At 44.1% G+C, this 24,775-nt stretch overlaps 1 long non-coding RNA gene across 3 annotated transcripts; it reads left to right on the forward strand.

Moving 5' to 3' along the window:
- Positions 1–15,360: 15,360 nt before the first annotated feature.
- LOC142924814 (uncharacterized) lies at positions 15,361–23,925 on the forward strand. Of its 3 annotated transcripts, XR_012941889.1 has the most exons (5): positions 15,361–15,584; positions 20,634–20,797; positions 21,866–22,106; positions 22,709–22,822; positions 23,217–23,921. It is a non-coding gene; the product is annotated as an uncharacterized LOC142924814 (long non-coding RNA). The 3 variants fall into 3 exon arrangements; XR_012941890.1 differs by lacking the exon at positions 20,634–20,797 and having other exon boundaries at positions 23,217–23,925; XR_012941888.1 differs by lacking the exon at positions 15,361–15,584 and having other exon boundaries at positions 20,159–20,797; positions 23,217–23,924.
- Positions 23,926–24,775: the final 850 nt, after the last annotated feature.

Consider the following 24,775-nt stretch of genomic DNA (forward strand, 5'->3'; position numbering starts at 1 on the left):
AAGAAAGAGTCCTTATTTCGACATTTCACCAACAGCACGGTGTGAAGACAATTGTTGGGAAAAATATCAACTACAAAAGTAAAACATAAAAATGTTGTACAAACAGCATAGAAAAGACAGGGCCAACCCCTCAGATCTACACACCTCCTCGATTCTCCATTTTCCAAAGTAAGTGTAGCTTCCGGGGAAGCCGATGAATTTCCCTTTGAAAAATGCAATGTAGAAAGACGCCGAGTAGAAGTTGACGAACTGAAATAAGAATTTCTTGAACGTCAGTCGATACTCATATTCTCCTTGCGTCTTGGGCATCTCTGTGGGTATGATACAAAGGCACACAGGAACACAGACATCAAACAGGGCAATCGGTTTTGATGTTACTTACATAGTTTCTGGCACACAGGCTACGAAAAGCCACTGATAATGATGCCGCATTGAGGAATAGCAACATTTCACAATGTGACGTGCTTTGATATCCATTAAAATGAATTTGAAGATCAAAAGTGAATTTCAAAGATGTTGCTGGGGAATGAGTGACAGTGGACAAGTTGTTTACCAGGTGTTGTTCACCACATTCACCCTGTGGAGTGTCCTTCAGTCTCCATTTGCAATTAAGCCATTTACACTGTCCGTATGATGTCTGAAAGCCAGTGCACTTGATTTTCAAATATCTTTAAGGTGTATTAAATTTCGATTTAAAGCTTTCGTGACTGCAAGGATTCATTTTCTTTGGTTCTTTCGGTAAAGTCACGTAGAATGAGAATAAAATAATAAATTGATAAAATAAAATAACACAATAATATTCTCACGACGCTTCGGCCACAACACAAGCGGCCTTCATCAGGTGAAGGGACGAGACTGTCTGGAGGACAGCGCTAATTATCATGGGTCACCTTTCAGAGGGGGTGCAGGCTTCAGCAGGATAAATTACTAATAAAGGGCTCAGTAGCGGGCAACATGACCAACACAAGCAGAGAGCTGTTTGCTGGCTAGAAGGTAGCAATGCAGCAGTGAGGGTCAGCCCACAATTACATTCAGTGATTCAATGGATCGAGAGGTGAAATCAGAGCGCTAAGTTGGCACCATTGAGATCCTGGGTTTAAATCCAGGCAGCGACCTCTGGTAACATGTGTTCTCAAGTGCAGTAAATTAATGGCTTCAGGACTATTACTAATGATGGCATTACATCTGTAACATACACCATTTGGTTCATCACTTAATTTGGTGAAATTTTAGTTGTGAGAATGAGCAATTTGACTGTTACGAGATTAACATTATATTCCGTAGCAGTGTGGATTGAAAAGTGCTTCCCTCTAATGTGTGAACCAGAGTTCACTTGAATGAAGGGTCTCAGAGGTAGCTCACTTCTAGGGCCATTTCATGACATTAAGGGTTGCACTGGTCTACAAGAGATCCCATTGGATACTTCATCTCAAGACACGATTCTGATAGCCCAATCGGAATGAAACTGGAGGAAAAATTTAACAGAGTTCTGACAAAAACAGGCAGTAGTTGAACAAGTGATTGGATGATGCACTGATGCTGCTATTCATGGCCTCATGGTGCAAGGTTAAAATCATGATGACATTTTACAGCGACAATATTTACCATGCACAACATTTATCCAATCTTCAAATTTACATGTGTTCTCTGGTGGCGTATAATAAAATAAACATATGCAAACCGTGATGGTGATAACACCTACCCAGATCAGTGAGGACGAGGGCCAGCTTGTCGTAACCTTTGTTGAGTAGTAATATGATTACGATGTTGAGGATGGAGGCCGTGATGGTGGTAACCATATCAGGTGTGAGTAGGGCACCGATCACCTTGATCTTGGTCACATGATTGGGGATACTCGAGGAGAGTATGCCAAAGATGGACAGGCGGTAAACAACCACACCCAAAATTGCAGCAAGAATCAGGAGGATCTGCCAGTAACACAAGAAACACAGAGGTGGGTGAGATTTACAGTCTTGTAGCTCTTTTCCACTGTATAACCAAGCCGTGAGTTAGCTGTGCCAAGCTAGCCTGGTGTGACTCAGGAGGTGCCAGTTCGTTTGTCTACTGCAGAACCAAATGACTGGCAAAACGTCGTACTCAGATTGTAGATATTGTGGATTTGCTGTACTAGTAACGAATTGGCATGTTCTGTTTACGTGAACAACTTTACTAATTGGCTGTGTCGGGTGGTGGTGGGTTTCATGGCATATATTTACGCGATCTAACCCAAAAAAAATATTATGGATGATATTGGTCGCGAAAAGCTTACATGTTAAACAGAACCTGAGCTGTTTCGCTAACATCACACACAATGAACGTGTAATGGTAACGTCACTTGGTCAAATGTAGAAAATGATGCAATGTTATGAAAGGAATTACTATCCCTGGCCCTGCTAGACCTCGAGCCAGGTTCAGATGTGAAGTTGAGACCAAAAGCTACAAGGCCAAGGTGAGGCCAAGGCGGCAGCTTTTTAGGCCACAATCAGTGTCAAGGTTGGGTGCGCTAGTATGAGGCCAGTGTCAAGGTCGGTACCTCTAAGAAACCTCCTCGGACTGAGGCCACACACTCAAGGCCAAGGAGCTGAGGACATGTTTTTCATCTGGCCTTAAGGCCGAGTACTGGTCTCGAGAAACCCAAATCGAGGTTGACAGGAGCAGGTGGATAACATGATATGGCTCATGAGGTATTCATTGCCTTGGGGCAGCAGTAGATATTTCAGGTGATTGGATTGACAAAGGGCTGTAAGTTATATGATTATGCATGTATCTATACCCCCACTTGTAATCACTCAATGGATCACACAGGAGGAACAACATAGTTTGAGAGCGATTCTGACTGGGGGAGCAGCGTGTGGAGGTTGGGATTGGGTCAAGTAAAAATATATATGTATAACCCGTATATGAATCCACTGCTGGATGGTGGCCTCCCCAAACCTGTGCAGGTTGTCAGGGTTATTTTCCCATACTTCACCATGCACACCAGTACAGGTTGGTAAAGGATGGAAGCATGAGAATGCAGTTCTCTGTTGGCCACAAGGTAGCTCTGCAGCAGCCTACAGTCCATTTTGTGCATGATGGTTACCGATTCGTGCAGTACCCAGGCTCAAAACCTGCTTCGCCTCCAAGATGAGGCACATAGCAGGTGACTTGACCATAGCTCACTGGATCAGGAGAAGGGGTTCAATGTTGCTGTTGAGTTGGTGGACTCACCCAGAACAACACCATGATCCCAGAGAGGCAGTAACGGAACCTCAGTATCCTCTTAGGCATATGAGGCTCCTCCTCCTGCACTCACAATGCACGGACATAGACGGAAAAGCATTTGTATATAGATTAGTCTGTAGGAGTGACCAATGTTAGTGTGAGCCGTTAAGGTTGACTGATGAACCATTATTTGTTTTCCCCACTACTAGTTAAGCATGCGATGATATAAAGGAATGGATTTGATGGTTCTGATGTCTGAGAGTTGAGCTGGCAGCGCTGAGATTCATTGGCTTGAATCCAGGCAGCTGCCTACAATTAAACCAAGTAGTAAGCCGATCAGCCTGGTCACCAATATTACATTTGTTTCTTTTCTTAATTTGGCCAAATTTCACCTTTCAGAATAAAAAAAGATTAGTTTGACCATCATGAACATTTCTTTGTAGCAGGGCTGATGGGAAAGGGCCACCCTCTAGTGTGTGTTCACTTGAAGGGATCTTAGAAGTAATTATGTAACATCTGCTTGAGCAAACCTTTCCATAACATAGAGTTCCAAATGGACATTGTTTCATAACGATTCCGATAGTACAATCGGGATAATATTGGGAGGAAAACAAAATTGAGCAAAGGCCAACAAATATGTTAGAAGAAAAACTAGGAAAACAGTGAACAGTTACACATGCAACATTACAAAACAGAGGTGTGTGTGTGCAATGAGGTAGTCGCCGTGGTGACAGCAAAAAGCATTACCATGGTGATGATGTTACATTTCGTGGTCGTGCAGCGAGCCAGGTACTCGGGCCGGATGGGGTCTCCTTCCTCCGCCGCTGCCGTCAGGTCCCAGCGGTACGCGAGCGATGCCTGGCGACGCTTCCAAAATTCCAGGAACACCGTGGCTGTTGCGACACACCACACGGGGAGGATTTACTTTGAAAAGTAATTTGACTATCGATTGCTCAAGGGTTCAAAAGTTACCTAATGTAGTCTGTTAAATGTAATGTTCAAAGTAACTTCATTAGTATTTTTTTTGTCTTTCATAAATACCTTTATTGGCTTTTTTTGGTACATTGCCACAATTTTATCCCACTTGCACCATGAGTGGCACGGCATGAGATTGAGATTTCTTTTGGATCTATAACAGAGCAGTGCTGCTCTTCGTGTTACAAAACGTTACACAAAAGCGAATGTCACAGAGCTACCTCTGTGATCTCTGATCCACATAGTAGGGGTAGCTCTTTCCCAACTGCTTTGCCACGGAGAGGAGCGTTTGTTACGTGATAGTCAAGCTAACATTTTTATTCTCAGAGCTGGAATGTAGCCAAATTAAGTACAGAAGCAACTTCAACATTATGGATTTTTTCTATTTGTTGTGCAGATATCGGTGATTGAGTTGAGACCATCATCTCGCTATAATTGAAAAACTTGTTTAATCGCAGGTGGCCACTTTCATTTCAACATAGAATCTCAGCGGCGGCAATGCAGCACTCTGAACTCTGAGCCACCTGGCCACTTTGTATTTTTCATGGAATCGCCTTGGGGTAGCGCATTCGTTGCTTGTTGCAGAGGTTCGTGGTTCAAATTATGTGGCTGCCCTGATTAATATTGCCGGTGTATTAATTACACAAAAATACACACCATCTGCTTCACAGTGGACATTAAAGATTATCGGTTATCATTCGTAAGAGTAGGACAATGTGTACAAGTCATGGTCCAAATGTGCCCTCATCGAGCAGTGGGTTCATAATAGGACTGTCAGGATCACTGCATACGAACATTGCAAGACATGATGGTACTGTATATGGTTGTACGTATGTATGTTGAACTTCTTTAACACTGTACGTGGCCAAATGTGCTCATCATCATTGCAAACATGTTGATACTTGTCACTGTGTCTGGACAATGTGTGCCAATGCTTAGAATCACTTACCCCAAAGTCCCATGAAAACTGCGAAGAATATGGTGACCGGATTTTCATACATGTGTGAAGTCTGCAACGGCACAATCAGAGGTGTTAGTCACAATTAAACCTTAAATCTTAGCATCCACGTCTTTTCAATATCAACAGCAGGAAAGTAACGATGCATCGATTGATTTTTAAGTTAAAATAGATTAATCACTCATGAAACATCCATTAAATTGTGGAGATGACAATGCTCTACAATGTCTGATATTATAGTGCTATTCATGTATCAAACAAATCTGTATAAATGTGACAGAAAGAGCAAAATAAGCAATGGGCAGTTCCATGATTGTGGACATACATTTCAGACACTTTAAAGTGAATAATCATTATTTCGGCATGACATGTCAACTAATTAGCACTGAAATTCAGATTTCAAAATACTTTGTCCACTTGTATTGATCGTGGAGAAATACTCATGAAATACATCGTGTCGGATTTACTCAAAGTAACTTTTGCACTCCCGCTGGGATGTGACGATGCATTCATTTTCATGTATTTGTCTAACCATCGACTTAGTCCATTAAAATACCCTATTTGCTAAAACTATAACTAACTACCTTCAAAATGATCACACGTGTATTATTAGTATAATATTTTTTTTAACACCCACACGAATGGCAGCATAGTGTTTAGCATGATGTGCTGCAATCTAGTGATCATGGTTAATGTTAATGATACAATCTCAGCAATGTGAGTTGGCTTTGTGATAATGATGCACATCACCAATAACCAATAAGTATCCTTATTTAGAGGGAACATCGATGGTGTATTTGTGTGATACCTTCGCAGTCTCGCAGGTATCATTTAGCCTCCAAAAGGTGCATTTTTGGTCACACTGGGGACACATGACCAAGGATCCTCCGATGGTGTTGTTGCATATTTCTCCACTGCACACATAGACACGCACGAACATAAACACACTAATGGGCATAATACACTTGGATGAGAAATATAATTTGCCTAAAGGTCATGCCACCTTTGAATGTGTCATACCCTCCCTTTAAACAAAGTCAGACTAAATTATGGGTTCCAACGTCGAGCATTTTCCAAAGTAAAATGTATTTCCTGATGTTTAATTATAATTTTCGTTGATATCAGTGGTGTAACATCTCTATGTATTGATTTCCAGGGGTGTTTACAGCCCTTTTATCAATCCACTTCTGGCTGAGGGCCTCCCCACACCTCGTGGGTCATGAGGGCTATTTAATTCTAGTCATCCCACACTGGTCAGTACGGGTTGAATATGGGAAGCGAAGACTCCAGACACAGAGTACAGCAATGTATTTCCTGCACTTGCTCCCCGCTGTCCGTCATGCAGCTCCACAGAGTCTATGTGTGTAAGTCGTATTATAAGGATACGTTTCACATTTAAACATTTTGGATTTGAATATGTTTTGCTTTTGATTTTCGGATTATTTACAATTCGTAAGAATGTACAATATATTCATGTGAACAAGAGTGACGAAACCCGATGCCACGTGATACGTGTCGTCGTGAGTGACGTCACAATGGGCGATGTCATGTTTTCTGAGCAATCCAAAACAATGTTTAATTTTCCCTGGATTGTCCGAAATATTGTAGCTAGGCTTGATTTTTTGGATTTACTTTTAGAAACAGAGACATTTGGAACATATATACATATACAATATATTGAATGTACTATATTTGTACTGTATATGTATATAAACTGTATGAGATTGTATATATGTGCATATGTACTTTAATAGTGAAATGTTAAAGATGTGGCCCTGAAATTGCTTGCTCATGCCACTGCTGGTGGAAGGTCCTCCACTAAAGAATGCTCTAGATTGCCCATCGAGATGATATTTGGCCTACTCGTCCATGATGGCCAGACGTCTTGGACACGGTGGGAGTACCCACATTTTACCCCATCACATCTGAACTGCCAATCATCTAACTGCGGTGTCTCCGTTTATACTGCTGAGCATATGTGGGATAATTGAAGAAACCTAGCCATTATTTCAGCTGCCATGCCAGGCGATCGCACTGGAAATCTATAAACTGCAATTCTAGAAATGTAACTATTACACCATGGCAGCATCCCATGGGATTGTATATAAGTGTATATGTATGTCTATATGTACTTTACGTGTATATGTACTTGTGTATAGCCTTAGTAGGTGCTTTCTGATACTCATTGTTCAGTCTGTATTGCTATACAGGAGATCTGTGTGAGTTCTACATCTGACACATGAGTGTATGTGTGTGTGTGTTTGTATGCATTTGTCTGTATGCATGTGTCGGGCCAGTACCTAGTGATGTCACGGTCCTTGCTGAATACTCCAAAGAAAAAGGAGATCAGGCCGACGATTGCAGCGAAGATCAGCATCTTTGTGTAGAAGCCGAGCCATGCAAAATAGAGCCCCACTTGCTCCCCGAAGTATGACCTGTGCCGACAACATCACTCGCACACACAGCGCAAACATCACCAACCGCACATGGCACCAGTGGTGTAGCTATCGAATATGTAAGCAAGGACCATGGGCTGGAGGGAAATGTGAAGAGCAGGGAAGGCATGGGCAAATGCTATTCTGGAACTCCATTTCCCCAGCCATCTGTGCTATCAACTCCCAGCTAGCATTCAAGTCCAGCCTTAGGACCTTTCTGGACAGAGCACGTCCCTAAGAGGTACGATGGCCTGTGGTCGAGACTAAGAATGATGTGGCAGTCAAGAGAAGGAATGCGTCTGAGAGGATGTGCACCACAGAGATTTAAGTAATGAAATCAGCATGTGTGCAGGAGCCACATGGATTGTTGCATCAGGAGACTGGGAGAGATGGCGAAGGCTTGGGGAAGTCTTCATCCAGCAGTGGATAGGGCATGAACTTACCGCACAAGGTCAAGAGGCTGCTCCTTGAAAGAGCGCCCGGCTCTCGCCCACTCCCGTCGCAGCGTGTTGCGGTCGCCCAGCGTGTTCGGGTTTTTGGTGGGATGAACAGACTCACTCTGACATGGGGAAAGCAATTGTTAGTCACAAACACTGCATGGACATTCACAAATTACCAGCTCCACCCCCCCAAAACTCTGCCGTGGCGCTGCTGTGGTGTAATGGTGTTGCACACTTGCACACTGCACTGGACATGGGAACGACAGTTAAAACAATGACCACGTTTCTTAATCATGCTGCTTCTTCCCAGCAAGCAGTGTAAATGGGTGCACCCACAGTTAATCTATTGGTTGTTCACGTGTTGTGGGATGAAGTGTGGGTACTTCTAATTCTTCCAAAGACTTCTGTCCCACGTGAAATAGTCGGCCAAATACCCTTGAGAATGGCTCTCTAGAGTGCTCGTGGAGTCCTTTCCAATGCATGGATATTGAACTTCTTTTGCACCGTATGTAGCCAACCATGCAAATCAGAGGTGTGTTTAGTGAGCTGGGGAACCTGGACACCTATGCGGCGCATCTCTGTGGGACACTAATGTTAAGTATGTGGTAAGCTTTAGACTATGCAATAGCGTCCTAAACAGGTGTGCAATTCAGGTGTTGTACATAGGCCTCCCGTAAGGTGTCAGTGTGCCCTCCACCCCCTACCCCCCCAACAACTTACGTCATGCAGTGGATAGGCTGCAGTATAGCAGCCATTTTCAATCATTTGGTTGATATTTAATATGTTCGTGCTGTCTTGTGGCATGGGGTTTTGCAGCATGTAGTGGACCTGTGTGAGCACACATGACACACATGACAAACATTACATGCATGAAACATAGGGCTGGGTGGGTAAGCTATTATTGACTCACTCCACTCTGAAATGTTTCCCCCTCTCCAACCACCACCAGCCTACACAGTTATAATGGGCCCACAACTCTTATTGAGTCCCGACTCGGAAAGGTCCATAGAACACTCCAAAAACTGAAGCAGATATGTACTGATTTCAGCAAGTACAATATCCAGATTTCAAGGAGACATTTTATGCATGCTTCCCATGCACAAAGGCAATTTATTCAGAATACAATACTATCAAAACCCCAAATGCCCATAATATTGGCTCGACAGGATACCTGCTCACCAAGAACCATATCAACAGTAGTCTTTCATTCTTTTGTTGTGCAGGGGAGAGTGATTGAGGGGACGTGGTTATATAATGTGGGCAGGACTTACAAAGGGTGGGGCTGCTAGCTCACCATGTCTCCTGGTTAAGCATCCCAAAAATTTGGTAGCTTTCTCTACAGGGACACATATTACCACAACCCATAAATCATAAATCCAGGCATTCTTAATAAACCATAATGATTTACACTTCTAACCACATGTCACTCAGAGATCGCAAGTTGCGATACAGAGCTGAAAACTTTAATTAAAATGATAAAAACACGACAAAACCCTATTAAATTAACTTGTTTTTGCAAAAAAACCACCTCATTCTGGCATTATTTATACAGCATTATTGATACAAACGTACGATTTGGCTGCGTACGGCCGGTGGGATGAGGACGTCATGATCCTTTATAGGATAGATGTCCTGCTGCGAACGCCGGTAGGGTGCCGTGAAATAGTCCGGTTGTTTGGGCACGGCTCCCGGCTTCAGGTGGTGAATATTTCCCAGGTAGTGAAGAGGCCCACTGTCTGAGCCTGACACCTGGGGGAGGTCGCTCTCCTTGAGTGGCACCTGTTTGATTTTAAATGTATTAAACCCTTTGCCTCGAACACATGGAATCATCATCAGCCAAAATCAGTCCACGAATGGATGAAGGTCTCCCCAAGTTGTTGCAATCTATACAAGTCCTATAATACAACAAGTCCTTTAATACAACAAGTCCTATAATACAACAAATCCTATAATACAACAAGTCCTATAATACAACGTTCTATACAAGTCCTATAATACAACAAGTCCTATAATACAACAAGTCCTTTAATACAAGTCCTATAATACAACAATTCCTATAATACAACAAGTCCTATAATACAACAAGTCCTATAATACAAGTCCAATAATACAACAAGTCCTATAATACAACAAGTCCTATAATACAAGTCCTATAATACAACAAGTCCTATAATACAACAAGTCCTATAATACAACAAGTCCTATAATACAACATTCTATACAAGTCCAATAATACAACAAGTCCTATAATAATACAAGTCCTATAATACAACAAGTCCTATAATACAACAAGTCCTATAATACAACAAGTCCTATAATACAACAAGTCCTATAATACAACAAGTCCTATAATACAACAAGTCCTATAATACAACAAGTCCTATAATACAAGTCCTATAATACAACAAGTCCTATAATACAACATTCTATACAAGTCCTATAATACAAGTCCTATAATACAACAAGTCCTATAATACAACAAGTCCTATAATGCAACAATTAATATGCCAAAAGCCTCCACTGCATATCCCACCCACTCTTCAAGTTGTCCCACCAATATCCCCAGTCATGAGCACACGCACATGAGCCAATCTTATCTCGCCATCTCTATGATATACATCATCTTGGGCACGTTCTCTCCTTCTGCTGCCACTCCAATGTCATTTTCGGCCAGCAGACATCATCCCTTCAAGCAACGTGCCCTTCCCGAGCCCATTCACTTTTCTAAAAAGAGTCAATATGTTGCTAATATGCATATTTTTCCAAATGTACGTTTTTCTAATCCGTTTGTATATTTACGTCTCTCGATATCTCGTAATGTCAGTGCTACGATTATTATCGTTGAACGTCATACATTATAATCATCACAATCATCACCCTCACCATCATACTCTGTATCACATGCATGATCATCGCAATTATCATCACAACCATGATGAATCTTCACAAACATTATTGTCATCACATTCATTATCACCATCATAATCACAATCATCACCACAATCATCATCACAATCATCGGCATCATCATGATCATCATTACAATGACCATCAGAATCTTGCCTGGATGTGTAGAATCTCGGCATAGGTGGTGAGTGGGTTCCATGGCGCGTGTACTTTCACAAAGGTGGTGCGTCCGCTCACCGACTCCTAGTGGATGGCACGAAGTTCATCGTCAGACTCTAGATGAGTGCATTTAGTTGTATTTATTAGACTTTGTTTGACCAGGTGAGAGTTCAAGGGAACCGGATGGTCTCATTTGGAAGAGTGTCCACGGCCGCGTGGATTTTCGTGCTTGTGTCACGTGTTGTTAGCACCTCGTGCCGATCAACGTGTGGCACAACCCAAAAGCAAATTGCATAATGTACGTGCAGTTATCGAACACTTATTACTACAGTATAAATAGCTGGCATGCCACATTAAGGTGGAGACTGTTATACCCTCCAGTATAAATGGGTAAGCCACAATTAATCCATCTTAAGATTGTGCATGGTGGGGTAAAGTATGGGTATTCGCTATCTCTTTCAAGACATCTGGCAAGCATAGAAGAGTAGGCCATATACCCTCCAGCGGGGATCTTTAGCGCTCCTACTCAAGGAATGTATGCCAGCAGTGATATTATGAAGCAATCACAGTCTAACACCTTTTTATTTGTATACAGTGTCTGTCATCTATAGCAGAGAGACACGCAGGAAACTTACCTCCTTGGGTTCAATCTCGAGATCTAGCCCCATCTTCATCAGGCTTGCCTGATATTCGGTCCTCTTCTTCTGTCAAACAAAATTTACCATCTGTGTTATACATTGTTCTCAGTTGTGTCACTGTGGGAGTCAAGTCAAGAGGTGAGGAAACTTCTTGAACTCTTACAGTGAGTAGAGCCTCACATGGGAATCAATCAGAGAACGGCTCTGCAAAGTAGCATCACTGAACTGCTTCAGTCGGTGTCACTTCAGCAGACCTTAATAAAATAAAAATTTGCACAGCTCTTTGTCAATCAACTGTTTGAGTTCACCTTATTTGTTACAGGGATGGTCTCACTTAGCTAGTTGCTTTGCTATTTTACAAGGGAGATAGATCCATTGTGCGTGGGTACAATAGCAACAAAATAAACAAAAACATCAATATTGCAGAGAATGCATACTGGGTACTTCAGCACTGTTGTAATAGTTTTCCATTTGGCAGTTAGAATGTGGATATTACATGTATCCTGTAAGTTATGTCTGGGTGTCGGTGTTTGCAATATGAAAGTGGTGTATTTATTTAGGAGTTGTGGATGGAGTGTGATACGTAACGATAATTGATTGTTGTTCGCCAAAGCAGTGAGGTGTATGGTTCAGGGTATGGATGTGCGAGTTGAGTGATGGGAGTCTAGCGTTCATTGACTAGCGTGGTCTGCAGTTGACGATACAGTTTGATAAAGGATGTATACTGTGAATTTAAAGACTCGTATGGAGGTGGCAGGGTGACTCAGCAGTCAGAGAGCTGAGCTGGCACCACTGCGTCAAACCTAGGTTTAGAGGCGTGTGGTGTTGCACGTGGGGAGGGGTGATAATGCTGGGTGCAGGAAGGTGGAGCATTATTTGTAGGTTCCTCGTTCTCACCTGATTGTTGATGGCGTCCTGAGAATGGACCTCATCATCGAACGCGAGGATGAAATCGATCCGACGGACTCCATCGCAAAAGTAGACAGTGTCCTACACGCAAAGGCAAGCACACACACGAATATGAGAGATGTAATAGCTTATGCATGAAATGTATATTTATTCATAAGCTCATGATACATGTATCAGGACATAAGTTAATCTGCTATTTGTATGCAAGTTGTTTATTGCTATGATGATGTACTAGTTTACCCAGGAAAACCTCAATGAGTTTACATTTTTATTTTCAAGGAGGGTCCTACCAAGTTCTGTTTTTTTGCAGTCGAGAACGAAGTTGCTTAGTTTAATTCCAATTGAATAATTTGCATGTATTTTTTCAGCATTGGTACGTTTGGCCAATACCAGTTACACTGTGTCATTTAGCTATGGGAGGAAACCAGAGACCTGGAGAAATATGTACACATAGCATCTAGTCCCTGTGCATTATACAAAAAACATCAGTATTTTCTAAAGTGCATTGTGGTAATGCTATCTTAAACCACCATCAAAATAAAGTTGAGCAAATGTGACAGACTAACAGCAGCAGTGATGCAGTGATATGCAACTGTGGACCGGTGTAATCCTCATTCGGACTCATCAGCACAGTATAGTCACCAAAACGCACTGCTGCAAAGGCTGGAAATCTATAAATGAGGAGCAGCCATGTCTACACTTTGGGGCCCATTAGTTGGCGAATGCAAACAACTAAATCTGTAAATACCAGGAATCTCCCATCTTTGACATTAGCCAAGTTAATTTATAGGCTGTGCAAATCCACGTTGTGCCGCATCGTACCTGGGCCAGGGTAGATTGAAATGATGACGTCGAAAAGTCTTGTGGCACCGTTGAAGGCTGAGCCTCATGCCCCTCCGCTCCCTCCTCCTCATTCATTCTCTCCACGAGCTCTGCATAGGTAATGTGGGGGTAGAGGGTTCATTGCATTAGGGACAGGGGAGGCAGGTGCAGGGATGGGAATGTCGGTAAAGAACCGCACATGGTACTCATGTGTAAAGCTTTCTCATAAATGTCGACGCTGCTCCAGTGTGAGTACACCTGTGGTATAAAGTTGTATTACCATTAGGGGACTTTTACCCCATTGAATATCGTACACTTTAACAAAGCCGTGCCCAGCATGGTCAGACACAAACCAGGGCAAAAAATATTAGTTGGAATATGCAAAGTCATTTTTGCCCTGACAGCTTGTCAGCTATACTCTTTGGTTCTTTCGGTAAAGTCACGTAGGTGGAAAAAAAAATAGAAATAGAAATAAATCACGACGTTTCGAATGCAACATAAGCACTCATCATCAGGTGTGACAACCACAGCAAGGAAACTGTTTTACTGAAGTGGGAGAGAAACCAGGGTTAGGGCAGTTAAATAAGTCAGAGAGGGGGAGAGTGGGGGGTGAATGGGGCGAGGAGTGCGAGCGCTGCAAGCGCTGCAGAGACGCTGAGAGTAAAAAAAGAGGCAACATAATTACTGCCAAGATGGAAGCTTGTCAGCTTCTGCGAGAGCTTCCCCGTGACCACACAGATCATGGTGGTTACTTGACCACATTTCAATTGAAGTGCTGTCGTCCTGACAGTTCTGTTCCTTCATCTGAAGAAGGCCACTTGTGTTGTGGCCAAAACGTCGTGATTTTTGTTGTTTTATTTTTTACCTACGTGACTTTACCCAATAGAACCAAAGAGTATGGATCCTTGCAGTCACGAAAGCTTCAAATCCACATTTCACCACTCTGGTTAATGTGGGTTGGTGAAGACGTATAGTATGTATAGTACAACCAATTTTGATGGACTGCCCTTTGCTGCCCACCATGTAGCCCGACACTACACTTTTAGACCTGTTATGCACTATCCTGGCTCAAACCCTGCTGAGCGTCCGATTAAAACACTGACGAGATCTCAATATTTAAAAGTGGCCCAAAGCCCCGTCATAGTGAATCTTTGGTCTAATCTCAGATCTTGTGAGTTAGAACTCGGGGGCTCCTCATGCACAGCCAGCCAAGGATAACTCCCCGCTATAGTGACGTCACAGGAAAAGGACGTGACGTCACCTAAATATGGGCGTGGTCAAAAGCGGCCCCATCCCCCGCTCTTCCCGACCTTGCTTCCCCCCTTGCCGAGGTTACCCACATGAACAATAATAATAAATCATAGATGTACATTATGAAAGAATCAATTATTTTTCACAAAACTGCTCCTGTACGACCTTTTGCCAATCCCCTGCTGGAGAGCCTCTTGACGATTGCACGAATCGTGTTGGTTATTTGCACATACTTCACCATGCCGGTGAGTATGGGTTGGTAAAGGAAAAGGAGGAGCATTAACGTACAAACAAAAACCTATTTTACTAGAATGCCTTCTGCTTCCCATCATGTAGCCTGTAACACCTGGTATGCGCTATCCAGACTCCAACCTCCTTAACGTTAGATGGAGACATCTGGCACATCCCCAGCAGTTTTGTCTACAGGCTCAACATATAACACAAACACACCTCCCTAACACTAACGTTAAACTTTACCTATCTCGACGAAGGTAGACATCGTGAATCTTTGATTTTTTTCGAATTCAGAGTCAGAAGTCAGGAGCTCCTCGCGTGCACAGCCAGCCCACGATAAAGTCCGACCCAGAATGATGTCACCGTGACGTCAGTTGAATATGGGCGTGGCCTGAATGTGGGTGTGGCCAACAGCGGCGGCTTCCCCGCCCCCCGCTGCCCCTCCCCGCAGGTTTCTCTCAACCCTCAGTGCGCATGCGCGGGCGGCATGTCTCGGACATCGCCTTCAGCGGCCTTTGGCGACGCGGTGGTTGTGGCGGGAAAATTAATAAAAAAAACTTCTCCGAATAACCGCGACCTTTAACTACCCTCACGGATAATCCACACGGATCTCTGGACGGCAAGGCGAAGACGATCAATGGAATAATCTCCGGTGAGAGACGGAGAGAGATGGGCAGGCGTGAGGGCGAGCCAGGTTCAACTTTGTTGAACGCTGAGCGCAGAGTGAATGGGGTTTATACTCTTTGGTTCTATTGGGTAAAGTCACGTAGGTGAAAATAAAATAACAATTTTCACCTACGTGACTTTACCCAATAGAACCAAAGAGTATGGATCCTAGCAGCCACGAAAGCTTTAAATCTAGAATTGAATGGGGTTTGCTTCACTTAGCACGCGACTTGGACACTTCGGTGTGCAAAGTGTTGTCTGGTTGTGCCGTGTAAAGGAGGAGGACATTCAGTAAATGTCGTTGGTTTGTTAATGGGAGTGTGTGGCGCGGTAATGGACTGGGTACGACTTACAACACAAGTTCTGCTCACATTGCACGCTAAGGGTTAGCACGGCGATTACTACGTGTGCATTTATTAGTTATTGTTTATGTTAAAAGTAGTATTGATTGTTAAGACAATAATGTTTAGTATTTGTAGGTGAATCATTTCAATATTGTACAGTATAGCATTGTCCTGCTGTGTGGCTCTCACGTGGCGAGCATCAGTGCAGCAATATTCAGTACGTGGTTGTAATGTACTTCTATAGCCCCCTGCCACCAGTGCAACAGTATTCAGTACGTGGTTGTAATGCACTTCTATAGCCCCCTGCCACAAGTGCAGCAATTTTCAGTACGTGGTTGTAATGTACTTCTATAGCCCCCTGCCACCAGTTCAGCAATATTCAGTACGTGGTTGTAATGCACTTCTATAGCCCCCTGCCACCGGTGCAGCAATATTCAGTACATGGTTGTAATGTACTTCTATAGCCCCCTGCCACCAGTGCAGCAATATTCAGTACATGGTTGTAATGCGCTTCTATAGCCCCCTGCCACAAGTGCAGCAATATTCAGTACGTGGTTGTAATGTACTTCTATAGCCCCCTGCCACCAGTGCAGCAATATTCAGTACGTGGTTGTAATGAACTTCTATAGCCCCCTGCCACCGGTGCAGCAATATTCAGTACGTGGTTGTAATGCACTTCTATAGCCCCCTGCCACCAGTGCAGCAATATTCAGTACGTGGTTGTAATGTACTTCTATAGCCCCCTGCCATCAGTGCAGAAATATTCAGTATGTGGTTGTAATGCACTTCTATAGCCCCCTGCCACCAGTGCAGCAATATTCAGTACATTGTTGTAATCCACTTCTATAGCCCCCTGCCACCAGTGCAGCCATATTCAGTACGTGGTTGTAATGCACTTCTATAGCCCCCTGCCACCAGTGCAGCAATATTCAGTACGTGGTTGTAATGTACTTCTATAGCCCCCTGCCATCAGTGCAGAAATATTCAGTATGTGGTTGTAATGCACTTTTATAGCCCCCTGCCACCAGTGCAGCAATATTCAGTACATGGTTGTAATGTACTTCTATAGCCCCCTGCCACCAGTGCAGCAATATTCAGTACGTGGTTGTAATGCACTTCTATAGCCCCCTGCCATCAGTGCAGCAATATTCAGTGCATGGTTGTAATGCACTTCTATAGCCCCCTGCCATCAGTACAGCAATATTCAGTACATGGTTGTAATGTACTTCTATAGCCCCCTGCCACCAGTGCAGCAATATTCAATACGTGGTTGTAATGCACTTCTATAGCCCCCTGCCATCAGTGCAGCAATATTCAGTACATGGTTGTAATGTACTTCTATAGCCCCCTGCCACCAGTGCAGCAGTATTCAGTACGTGGTTGTAATGCACTTCTATAGCCCCCTGCCATCAGTGCAGCAATATTCAGTACGTGGTTGTAATGTACTTCTATAGCCCCCTGCCACAAGTGCAGCAATATTCAGTACATGGTTGTAATGCACTTCTATAGCCCCCTGCCACCGGTGCAGCAATATTCAGTACGTGGTTGTAATGCACTTCTATAGCCCCCTGCCATCAGTGCAGCAATATTCAGTACGTGGTTGTAATGTACTTCTATAGCCCCCTGCCACAAGTGCAGCAATATTCAGTACATGGTTGTAATGCACTTCTATAGCCCCCTGCCACCGGTGCAGCAATATTCAGCACATGGTTGTAATGTACTTCTATAGCCCCCTGCCACCAGTGCAGCAATATTCAGTACATGGTTGTAATGCACTTCTATAGCCCCCTGCCACAAGTGCAGCAATATTCAGTACGTGGTTGTAATGTACTTCTATAGCCCCCTGCCACCAGTGCAGCAATATTCAGTACGTGGTTGTAATGAACTTCTATAGCCCCCTGCCACCGGTGCAGCAATATTCAGTACGTGGTTGTAATGCACTTCTATAGCCCCCTGCCACCAGTGCAGCAATATTCAGTACGTGGTTGTAATGTACTTCTATAGCCCCCTGCCATCAGTGCAGAAATATTCAGTATGTGGTTGTAATGCACTTATATAGCCCCCTGCCACCAGTGCAGCAATATTCAGTACATTGTTGTAATCCACTTCTATAGCCCCCTGCCACCAGTGCAGCCATATTCAGTACGTGGTTGTAATGCACTTTTATAGCCCCCTGCCACCAGTGCAGCAATATTCAGTACATGGTTGTAATGTACTTCTGTAGCCCCCTGCCACCAGTGCAGCAATATTCAGTACGTGGTTGTAATGCACTTCTATAGCCCCCTGCCATCAGTGCAGCAATATTCAGTGCATGGTTGTAATGCACTTCTATAGCCCCCTGCCACAAGTGCAGCAATATTCAGTGCATGGTTGTAATGCACTTCTATAGCCCCCTGCCACAAGTGCAGCAATATTCAGTACGTGGTTGTAATGTACTTCTATAGCCCCCTGCCACCAGTGCAGCAATATTCAGTACGTGGTTGTAATGAACTTCTATAGCCCCCTGCCACCGGTGCAGCAATATTCAGTACGTGGTTGTAATGCACTTCTATAGCCCCCTGCCACCAGTGCAGCAATATTCAGTACGTGGTTGTAATGTACTTCTATAGCCCCCTGCCATCAGTGCAGAAATATTCAGTATGTGGTTGTAATGCACTTCTATAGCCCCCTGCCACCAGTGCAGCAATATTCAGTACATTGTTGTAATCCACTTCTATAGCCCCCTGCCACCAGTGCAGCCATATTCAGTACGTGGTTGTAATGCACTTTTATAGCCCCCTGCCACCAGTGCAGCAATATTCAGTACATGGTTGTAATGTACTTCTGTAGCCCCCTGCCACCAGTGCAGCAATATTCAGTACGTGGTTGTAATGCACTTCTATAGCCCCCTGTCATCAGTGCAGCAATATTCAGTGCATGGTTGTAATGCACTTCTATAGCCCCCTGCCACAAGTGCAGCAATATTCAGTACGTGGTTGTAATGTACTTCTATAGCCCCCTGCCACCAGTGCAGCAATATTCAGTACGTGGTTGTAATGAACTTCTATAGCCCCCTGCCACCGGTGCAGCAATATTCAGTACGTGGTTGTAATGCACTTCTATAGCCCCCTGCCACCAGTGCAGCAATATTCAGTACGTGGTTGTAATGTACTTCTATAGCCCCCTGCCACCAGTGCAGCAATATTCAGTACATTGTTGTAATCCACTTCTATAGCCCCCTGCCACCAGTGCAGCCATATTCAGTACGTGGTTGTAATGCACTTTTATAGCCCCCTGCCACCAGTGCAGCAATATTCAGTACATGGTTGTAATGTACTTCTGTAGCCCCCTGCCACCAGTGCAGCAATATTCAGTACGTGGTTGTAATGCACTTCTATAGCCCCCTGCCATCAGTGCAGCAATATTCAGTGCATGGTTGTAATGCACTTCTATAGCCCCCTGCCACCAGTGCAGCAATATTCAGTACGTGGTTGTAATGCACTTCTATAGCTCCCTGCCACCAGTTCAGCAATATTCAGTACGTGGTTGTAATGTACTTCTATAGCCCCCTGCCACCAGTGCAGCAATATTCAGTACGTGGTTGTAATGTACTTCTATAGCCCCCTGCCACCAGTGCAGCAATATTCAGTACGTGGTTGTAATGCACTTCTATAGCCCCCTGCCACCAGTTCAGCAGTATTCAGTACGTGGTTGTAATGCACTTCTATAGCACCCTGACATTGTGCAGCAATGTTCAGTACATTGTTGTAATGCACTTCTATAGCCCCCTGCCATCACCAAATTCACACTGACCAGCGTGGTGAAGTACGGTAAATAACCCCTCCCCCTGGGAGCTGCATAGCATGGGACAGCTGTCAGCCAGCAATGGATTGAAAAAGGAGCTGTACTCTGCACACGTTGTTATTCAGGGTAGGGTAAGGAACTTGGAGGTTCGGTATGCATAATGTGCTCGGAAAGTATTGTATTCTGTATGTGTGTTGAATCTCTTTCGCACCGTACCAAGCCCACCGTGCTCTTCGGAGGTGCGATAATATATAAATATAAGTAGTCATACTACTGTAATACCACTATTAATATGTAGCATTCATTTTATTAGTAGTACTGTAATTTGTTGATATGCAGGTGTACATGCCAAACGTTAACCAATGTTAAATGTTAAGCCTTCTCTTTTGAATACAGTGTGTTTTAAACATGGAGTTGTCTCCAGCTAATTCTTAAATGTATATCATTCATAATGTAGTAGTAGGCAGGTAGAGCATTTATGACACTTCAATTGTACATAGAGCTTGCAGGTGTGATGAAGGAAAGCATGGGAAAGGCTGGAATTTTTGTTGAAAAAAGGACAACAGCCACAGTAGCTTAAGAGACCTAACGCTGAAGCTGCTAACGCGAAGTGGTCGACGCTGGCCCATGCGTTGTGACGTCGGACCCACTTTCCGCACACAGCAGCTCCTCATGGTGCCCCCCATACCAGGACCAGTGGTGACCTGGTAGCCACAGCGATTCCTCTCCCTGGCCCCATCCGGTTCGGGCATCCCAAATCGTACAAAATGAACTGCAACGGTGGTGAGACAAACAGCCCTTCGGGCGACAGCACGGTGACGGACACAAGCCCTCGCGGCAGCCAGGGCAGCTCGCTGCTCCGGACCGGAAGCGGGGGCTAGCACAGCCCTGTGGTGTGCGGAGAGCAGTGCTGCTCGTAGGCGAGCGGTGCGCTGGACGCCTACATCGAGGACTTTGAGCAGAGCGGAATCTGTGCGTCACCGCTACCCAGGATACGTGCAGAGCACAGCACCGCGCAGCATGGCGGAGCGGAGACGCGCGGAGGAGAGGAGGATGCACAGTGTGGATGAGGGTGGGTTGCGCCTCTCGCCACGCGAGGAATCGCTCCGTGGTGCTTGCACTCGAGTGGCTATCGAGTGTGCAGGCGGTGCAATGGTATCGAAGCTATAGTAATAGGTTTTTACCCTTTTATCTGGCACAAACACTGACACCTTTATACAAGGGATCATATTTGCAATAACCACAACACAAGTAGTCAAAATGCAAACAAAAAAGACAACTGATAATATGCACTGTCCTTGAATTTGATTGGTCCACACCCGAGACGGCTTTTCTGAGATCCCAGTCTCCACTGGTGTTGGACCAGAAGACGCCAAAAGGCGTCTTCTTATTCTTAGCGTCTTCTTGTTTGCATTTTGACTACTTGCGTTGTGGTTATCGCAAACATGATCCCTTGTATAAAAGTGTCAGTTTTTGTGCCAGATAAAAGGGTAAAAACCTATTACTATATCTTGTTACTGGCAAAGGAGGTCTCATAAGGTATCGAAGCTAGTTGACTGGATGGGGGATAATTGGAGAGGAGAACCCCATTTTTTTTGCTTGTACTGGGTGCTTGTCAATTATGCTATGCTATCATGAATGTAATGTAATTCCCCTAGAAAAAAAACCCTTAATAAGGTCTAAAGATACATTTTCGTGAGAGTCCCACACTGGGATGCTTGGCAAATTCCATTAATGAGTTCATTTTATGTCAGAGAAAACTATCCACAGTAAGCACACGCATATGAGAGGATAGCATAGGTCTGAACAGATAGGTCGGTGCATGCATTTCTTTCTCCTGTCATCTTCCAGCAACTTCACTGATTATCGAGTTTGTAAAGTTTGTGAAATCTAAGTGATCCTCCAACCTTTGTGTCAAAATTTGCAGATCCTAGACTGGACACATCTGAAGTTTAAACAATAACAGCTCATGCACTGATTTATCCCATATTCTCACAAACTCCACAAACGGATAACATCATTAGTTACTGATGGTGCAAAGTAAAGCAACATTGCAGGATTGCCGTTCAGGGGTCAAGGAATCTAGGGGAGAGCAAATTCATTGTGTACCAGTAAAATGTCTGTGGGTCTTACATTGCAGGTGGCATGCTGCTTGTGGAGGACCTCATCTCGGGCACGTGCAGCCTCACTGCTGCGCTGCAGCGGTCGTGGCTCATAGCCCGACGGTCAGTCTGACCACGGACCAGCTCCTAGCGGCGCCAGTTGACGGTTCCTCCAAGTCCTTTCTCCGCTCGCCTGGCGCCCACCGAGACCTCACAGTGTCGCACAGAGGCAAGCGGTCATCTCTCGGGGTCACCGCGCACAGCTTCGGCGCATCATTGGTGAGGGGCAATAAGCCAACTAAACGGTTGAGCTCAACAGCGAGAAGCAACAAGGCCGTGATGCCATTAAATTTGTTGGCAAAGCCCGAAAATTATTTCTTTTCTAACCAGACGAATGTTTTGTTGTACTTATGGAGCAGTGAAGCAACTAGGCGTGAGCACTTGCCGAACGGCGGCTGTGCGACAAGTACCTATCTCAGGTGGTTGACAAGCCAAAAGGATAAGCTGGATGTGTCGGGGATCACGAGCATTCCTGAGCTCAGGTACCCGGCCTGGCTGCGTGACTGCGATGTGGACTCCCAGACCAGCAGCCACGAGACGGATACCAGCACAAAGAGAGCAGGTACCGCTCAGAGCCCGCAAAGCAGACCAAAGTACCCAGAGTGGCTCAAAGTTTTGGATATCTCCGGCCTTACGAATGTAGCCAACGAGGAGCCCGTGTCAGAGGACAATAGATCCCTAGGTGTGTGTATATATATAGTCTGTATATAGCAGATGACATTTCATATGTTTTCAGGTACATATTCAGTCTTTTCTCACAGAGACGGCTGAGCGGCCACCCATGTGGTTGTGACGTGCGATGCGTGATTCTTGATGCACAGCCTCATTGGAGGAGCTGCTGAGCAGGGCGCACATGGAGTTGGACTCCCCCGGCTTGGAGGCCCCCTCCCCGGGCAGCTTCAACACGGACGTCTTTCTAGGGGCTCCACGCCATTGTGAATTTATCTTTATATCCACACTCACGCACAGCATAGAGGCTGCACCGCCTCTAAGTATGATGTCAGATTTTGAATGTTATAAGCTAAGCAGGTAAGCCTGGTTATTACTTGGATGGGAGACTGTTTTGAAATAGCATATATTATAGATTTTGGCTGCTAGGTAACCAGGAGTTAGTAATACGGCAATGGAATCTTGAATCTATATCCGGAGTTTTGCATTTTACTCCCTCTGTTTTCACCGGGTTCTCCGTTTTCCTCTCACATACCACTCGCTGATGAAATTTGCAAAATATCACTGCCAAACCCTCCTGAGACTTGGTGAGATTTTTCTGGCTTCCACCTTGATAATAAGTCAACCAAGTAATTTTCTCTCAATCGTGTCTCTTCTCAGGGCCGTGTACCACCTGTCGCGTCTGAAAGAGCTGGTTGACACCATCAAGGAGAACAAGGATGGCTGACTACCCGTGATGTAGAAAGCCCGAAAGCATTTTATGGCGGTGGTCGAGGTTTCTACTCAGAAGGATACGTTCGCTTGGTCCTGCTAATTCATGGTTGTTAAACATCAATGGTACTTCAGGTGCTGTGGTGTGAATCGCAATTACTTGTGAACTTGTGGGGCCCATGGGGCACAGTAATTGCCCTGTTAATGGAAGTGCCACAACAAAGTATTGGAAAAATGTGATAAAGTTCGTTCAGGGTTGGAGTTATTGAATGGTTGCAGCAGTATTTTGCACAGCAAATCCATACAGACTCAAATGTCACTTGAAATAGAACGGATATGTGAACAATATTGTGAGCACAACTAAACTAATTTTGGTTTTAGCCATTTTGGAAGGAGACTACTTTATTGGGAACATACATGCTAGTATTTGTGTAGTTATAAACATTTGGGAAATCACTGTAAAAGTACATTTGCTTATTTAGATTGCACTATACCTGTATTGTAAAATTTCAGAACCTTTTATGTAATTTGTAATCAATAAACCAAAGTTGCATATTGTATGCAACCCATGACTTGGATTGTTTTTATCATGTCTTGTTTAGCATGGTTGGTTATGTACAGTGTGAAAGAAATTCAACATACATTAAATATTTTCTGATATTTGAATGTTTATATTGTACATGTATATTTATTTTACAATAAATCTGAGACAAAGGCTTATACACATGGAATTGAAAATATTCAGCTATGATTTGTATTTCTCAAGTATTTTAAGAAAAGTCAGCGAGTCTCGTGACATGTCTTCACATTTGGGAGTGATGATTGTGATGAATATACAGGCATTAACCTGCTTACATTCCTAGAGTATGTAAGGTGAATTTGGGCATTCTGGGTGATTGGGTTTTAGGCCAAACACAGGCAGATGGTGGGGGATAGATGTTTTCAAGCATCTATTAATTATTCATCGGCATGTACTATCTTACTATGATGTAAAGTTAAAAAACATGGTTCATGAAGGGAATGGAATAAAAACTCAACTGTGCACAAGTATGGAGGAATTAATACTTGGAATTCAATGCAAAGATCTGGCCATATGGCGTTTACTGGGCACCAGGGTTGCCAAACAACACGTGAAAGATGTGTATCAGGCACAGCCTCTGCATTATGAAAAAAATATCACTTCCTGAAGAAGTGCATTTTGCTTCTCCTGTCTTAGGTCACCATCAAAATAAATTAGAGCAAATGTGACTCGACTGACACAGGCAGCATTTATACTTGTGAAGTGTTCTCCTTCCGACGTGTGGTGTGTGTCGCACACACTGTCGGAGACGAGGTAGTTGCAGGAGACATCGTCTCTTTATTATCTTGTTCACACCAACTCCGGCCTCACTCTCTCGACCACGTTGCCATAGAGCCCGGCCTAGACACGACCCTGTCCGTGTTGCACCGACGGCGTCGACCGAGAAGGCCAACGACTGTCTGGCCACGCAATGATTGGGCGAATGCGG

This window comes from Petromyzon marinus, chromosome 17, assembly GCF_048934315.1.
Source record: "Petromyzon marinus isolate PM22_M1 ecotype Great Lakes invasive population chromosome 17, UKy_Petmar_22M1.pri1.0, whole genome shotgun sequence".
NCBI classification, from domain to species: Eukaryota; Metazoa; Chordata; class Hyperoartia; order Petromyzontiformes; family Petromyzontidae; genus Petromyzon; species Petromyzon marinus.